This window comes from Kryptolebias marmoratus, linkage group LG12, assembly GCF_001649575.2.
Source record: "Kryptolebias marmoratus isolate JLee-2015 linkage group LG12, ASM164957v2, whole genome shotgun sequence".
Lineage (NCBI taxonomy): Eukaryota > Metazoa > Chordata > Actinopteri > Cyprinodontiformes > Rivulidae > Kryptolebias > Kryptolebias marmoratus.
In genome coordinates this window covers 22,386,261-22,392,182 of record NC_051441.1, presented here as the reverse complement: position 1 = coordinate 22,392,182, position 5,922 = coordinate 22,386,261, and the positions used below count along the sequence as shown (strand labels likewise).

Below are 5,922 nucleotides of genomic sequence, written 5' to 3'. Positions count from 1 at the left end.
AGCTATGGTCTTAAACTTTTGATCAGCTGAAAAAATCATGTTTGAGTGTAAATGCAGTTTTCAATTAATTCCCCGCTCAAAAGTTTTTGTCTCTTGCACTGATTTTTTCCTTTAACATTGTGAAGCTCTACTTAGAACCTTCTTAAGATCCAATAGTGCAAAATGCAAATTCTTGCAGTTTTTTAACTGGTCTTAAGATTTTGATCAGGAGTGTACCTGGATCGATGCCCTGGGTCTTCGAGGTTGTAATATGGTCCAGTGAAAAAGAGAAGGAGAAATGAAGATGCATTGCTTCCCCTGCTTCTTGCTTCTTAAGAGTATAGAAGTATTAAACGCTATGCATTGGCTGTGCAAACATATTATCTAAAGGAAACATTCAGCATTAACTAGCTTTAAATTACCCCCCTACATGTATTGGTTACCCTTTTATCTTGTTGAATGTATGGGTTTGGTCTCTGTGAGTTATTATAAGTTTAGCAGGGTGTATTATGCCATGTTTGAGACCCGAATCTCGGAGCTGCTGCCGTACTGCATCATATCCTCTCCGCTGCTTGTGGATTTCAGTGGCAAGGTCGTTATGGAGCCACACCTGAAAGTTCTTGTAGAGGATGTCCTTCCTCGTCTTTGCTGCTTTTATAACAATTATCATTGTTGTGGTGGCTCACTCTCTTCTGGCCCTGTCCACTTCAAACCCCAACAAGTTCTTAACAACTTAAGCCATAAACTCTAGGTCGTAAACCTCCTGAGCCCTCTGGCAGGCCCAAAAGTCGAATGTTATTTCACCTACAGCGTGCCTGCAAGTTTTCACATTTCTTCCTCAGTGTCTACTGCAATATGGCTCTGAGAACTCTTCAAGCATGTAGCCGTGGAAGCAATGGACACACAAATTAAAATATAATCCAAACATGTCCTATCCCATGTGCACACACTGGGAGACCCCACATCATTCAAAGTCCAGTAAAACTGTGTTACTGAATAAGTGTATGTGTGCTGAGCATAGACTGTATATGCTAATTATGCTGTATCAGTCAGCCTGGAGTTGGGTAAATTTTAGAACTGACTAGACGCCACGATTGCCAGCTCTACATTCAACCCTCTTTTATCAGGGTTGGGACCGCCGCAGGGATTTTTTTTGGCGTGACAGTGTCAGTGAAAAGGAACATTAAATTAAAAATTATATGTACATTATATTTACATCCCACTTTGTAATCCAGGGCAGAATCAGCAGCAGCTTTGCACATGTGTGAATCATATGCAATGTGGACACTGACTGGAGTGGGTCTCCTCCTTTGCATGAGGCTGCTGTGACACTCATAGACGTATATATGCACGTATATGTGTATGTATGCATAAAGAAAGTAACTAGATTTGTCGAAAGTTGCTTTTGTTTTAAAAAATAAGTTGCAAGAGGCGTCTGAAAACTCAGTAAATATAAAGACAAAGTCAATAAGTTGGCAACACTGCAGCCTTGCCCCTATTGGGATCCAGCCCATGCAGGTAACATTGCACTCCACATTGGTTCCTCTTCAAAAAAGGCTGTGTGTGTGTCTGTCCGTTTTAGCGTGAGAAATACAAAGTGTGGCATGTGAAATGCATGTCTCACAGTCAATGGGTGAGACTTGAGAGCCCTGCGAGTTGCGCTGATGCATTCAGAGACCTCTGGAGACCCAGATCAGCGTAGTAACGTGGACATTGTTTGGTTGAGAACACAATGACAAACTAAACAAACCGTGCCATGAAAATTGTTGAGAGCTAATATTAGCTAATGTGATGTTCTTTATACCAGTTACAGTTTTTGAAAGAGAGTTGTTCTATAAGCCTAAAAAATGATTGTTTAGCTAACCATTAGCTTAGCATGACAAAGACTTCTGCCCTTTTCACCATACTGTATACTTTATGACTGATAAGGTACAAACTACTGAGAACTATTTGACAAATCCCTTCAGAGATGACCCGACCATCTTTTTAACATTACTTTTGACCTTGGGTTGTTTTAAACTTCAGTTCATCAAACTGTATTGTGGAGTTCTAGGCAGTAGCTGCACTGGCACCCTCAGCATTTCTTCAGAATCTTTTTTGTGCTATTATCCGAATCTACAGATGTTATGCAACCATTAGAGATCCTCGTTTTTATTTTCTTGATAAAGAGAGTTGTAAAAAACATGAAGAAGAACTGTTGAAGTGTTGTGTTCTCCTCTATGGTACCTTTGTCATCAGTAGTGACAGTACACCCCCCAGCCACAAGCTCCCTGGCCTCCACAGCCAGTTGGAAGGCGGGATTAGGAAGAGGTGACGGGGTGTCAGGACTGTCTGCGGCTGGAGATGATCTGTTGCTCCTGATATGGACCGAACACAAGAGATTACAAGAGTTCCTGTACTTTGTAGTAGAGGGTTACTAGTTTGAATGTCGGGGTCTCTTACCCGCCCTCCCCACCAAAAAGACTGGGTGTACTCAGGACTTTGTGGACGTTCTGTTGGGAGAGACAACAGGCATTTCAATACTTACGTTAATCAATTTCTTTGTACCCTTTTGTTAAAGAAAGATAAACCCACAAAGGTCACTAAAATAACTTGAAACTGACAAAAGTAGTAATGATGAAAAAACAAACTAAAACTCAGCTAATGAAAACCAAACATTACTTTTGAATTGGGATTCAACAAAATTATTGTAAAAAAACAAACTAATGTATCTGGCTTTGACAAAAAATGTCAAGATTTGGGTGTTTTTGTTATTTACTGTGTTTGATCTTCTTTGTTTTTTGTTATCCTTGTGTTTCATGTTAATATATATTGTATTGCCTTGCTCTTTGTGTTCCCTGTGTCACATTTCACCTGCCCTCAGCTCAGTAGCCTGCCAAACCCACCTCACCTGTTAAAGCTCATCTCCCACTCACCCACAGTTCTTTAAAGCCTGTCTCTTGTTCATCAGTCTCAGATCGCACCATTGGTTACTGTTTGAGACAAAGTGGACTTAATGGTAGATGACTGAGGAGAACAAAAAAGGACTGTGTGTCTAACCAGGTGGTATACCGAACATGGAGCGCTTGGCAGACATGTCCGAAAATGTCAGAACAATATTGCAATTAGGTGATGTATTGATGAACCAAGCAGATATTTTGAGACTTTCAAAGCCACATTCTCACCTAAAAACGTTGTAAAAAATCATGTTGTGTCACTTAAAGTGTAATACAGCAAAATAATTTGCCACTCTTCACCGTCATTGCTGCTTTGTAATTGAGCTGCGTGTTGCTGACCCCTGGTTTAGGGTCATTGTCCTGCTGGAAGGTGGACCTCTGTCTCAGTCAAATTCTATGGAAGTCTCAAAGATTGTCCATCAATCTTTCCTTTTCATCTGACCAGTTTCCCATCCCTGCTGATGGAAAACATCCCCACATCATGACGCTCCCACCACCATGCTTCACTGTAGGAATAGTGATCTCAGCATGATGAGAGGTGGTAGATTATCCTCAGACAGGATGTTGTCCTTGATGGCTTAAAATTTGCGTTTGGTCCCATCTAACCACAGAACTTTCTTCCACATGTTTGAGAAGTCTCAAAGATACTTTTTAACAAATTCCACACAGTCTGACTTATTTTTTTCTTAAATCTGTGCCTCTTCCATGAAGTCCAGCTCTGTGCAGCTTCTAGTGGTCCTATGGACAGCTCCTCCCATCTCCCAGCTCCATCAGGACTCACTGTGGGCTATCTACTGGATGTTTCTCTGATTAGTGGTTCTTCTGGGAGATGCTGCACTTCCGAATCACCAGCCTCTGATCTCTAGCTGACCCATTCTTTCACTGTATCACTGCAGAAACTGAACTCATCTCCCAGTAAGGTGTACAACTATTTGCTGTGGTGGTGACATGTTCTGGTGCTCAAAAGTATTAGAAGTAATTTTCAGTCTGGTACGATCTAAATTAATTTAAATATAATACACCTCCATCTTGTTCCTTAAAACACATTATATGTCAAATTTTTTAAACCAATTTTTTCCTTACCTTAATCAAACATTTAACTCCTATTTGAACCACAACTTTAAAATAAATGAGATAAATTTAAAGAGATTGGTCATTAGCCACTATCTGCAATAGGTGTTTTTATTTTCAGATCTGTTAAGAAATGGTGCCAGCACCCAATCTAAAACTATTTTTCAGCCAGCTATGTCTTATGTGTGTGGTTATAGTCCTTGAAATGAAAAAAACTCCTTTTAGGGTTTTGTTTAGATGGATAATAAGGTTATAACTTTTCCCTTTTTGAGGTGGTGCACAGTGTAGTTACTTAAGGACTTACTAAATCAATTCATTGATTCATTGACTAATTGTTGTAATAAACCATATATCCTATCCTCTACACAGAGTAGGTTTTCATCTGTTGGATCTGGTGCAGTTCTGACTAAATGAGGCTGTTACATCATCAATGTCCACAGGGGGGCAGCCTGATTATATTACAGTTTCATAATATGTTTACAAACAGTTGCTGTCGGTGAATTATCAGTTGTTTTTTCGTTGTTTTTTTGTTTTTTTTTGACCTGTTGTGCCATATCAGGCATACCATATAGAGAAGATGGCTGCCTACATGTGCCAGAACAGATTTGCTCTGCAATAAGGATATCTCAAGATGAGAATCCTTGATTGCGTGATTTACTTTACTGAATCAAGACTGAATCTGAATCTAGAATCAGAGTAGGCAGGCCACATTGTTGTAATAGCAACCTGTTTGTATGACCTTCAATTCTCAGGACTTGAGACAGCAGGACCCTCACCAACCCCAGAACCCTAAGTGTCTCTAATGCATTAAAATAGAAGTGCGGGTTGGGGCCAAACATGGCAAGGTGAGCCGGGGTTGGGGGACTACCTGGTGCTCCCCCCATGCATGCAGGGCTCTCCGCCCCACACATCAAGACCCGACTGATAAGTTATGTTGCATGTGCTGTGGGGAAGGGGATGGGCACAAAGGTACGGGCACAAATCGCCTTGGGGCCAGCTACACAACTGGCCCCCTCCCAACCCGGCTGCCCACACCAATCCAGCCGACCGATGCCAAGGAACCCCCAAGGGACCCCCAAACACGCCAAGGGGGAGCCCCCACAGAGCGACCACCCCCTTCCCCCAGTGCTGGCCGCCTGGGGGAACCCAGTTTATAACAACATATATCTGAGAGTGTGGTCAACAGTGTGTCTTGTGAATGTTGTGGCAGCAGACATGAGATGTGAATGTGGCACACTGATCACACCTGAGCAAAGCCCAGAAGTTTCTTGTTGGAGATCTCCAGCTGTTTCCTGGTCAGCTCCGACCTCTTCAGCTGGTAGTCGATGGTTGTCAGCTTCCTGTTCAGCTCCACCACTTCCTCCTAACAACACACAGGATTACCACACACATTTGTTTCAGAATGTGAATAATAATGATAAAAACTTAGAAACCTACAAACATTGTAACATTAGTCCTGAATATAAACTTGTATCACCTTACATTTAAAACTGCACTGTTAAAAAACAGCAGGAATGTTTACCTCTCAAGATGCTTTCAAAAATAAAGCCATGCATCATTTTTTATTATTTCTTCTTTGCAATTTGCAGGACACTGTGAATTTCATATAGCTCCCGATTTTGTGATTTGCTGTGTATGAATGAGTGAATGTGACCTGTAGTGTAAAAACACTGAGTGGTCAAAAATAAAACGTTTTATACTATTTATTGTTCTGCATTTGCCAAAAGTCATATTGGAGACTCTCCAAACATGTGGAAAGTGTTCTGGTCAGATGTGACTAAAAGCAAACTTTTTGGATATAAAGGATAACACAATGTCTGGTTTAAACCAGACAGGATCTCACTGGGCTGAGACTGTCGAGACACTAGTTGGTCATTTAAAATTACAAGAAAAGAGACAAATGTTTTGTTGCAGTCTAACAGAGTTCTGAGTGTTT

At 41.1% G+C, this 5,922-nt stretch overlaps 1 long non-coding RNA gene across 1 annotated transcript in view; it reads right to left on the bottom strand.

Moving 5' to 3' along the window:
• The window catches only part of LOC108246875, a 31,638-nt gene extending 26,287 nt beyond the window's left edge, over positions 1-5,351 (bottom strand). The window contains exons 1-3 of the long non-coding RNA XR_001809050.2: positions 5,233-5,351; positions 2,422-2,471; positions 2,206-2,336 (exon numbers count right to left, since the gene is read on the bottom strand). This is a non-coding gene — a long non-coding RNA (uncharacterized LOC108246875). The remainder of the gene's footprint in view (positions 1-2,205; positions 2,337-2,421; positions 2,472-5,232) is intronic.
• Between the last annotated feature and the right edge of the window lie 571 nt (positions 5,352-5,922).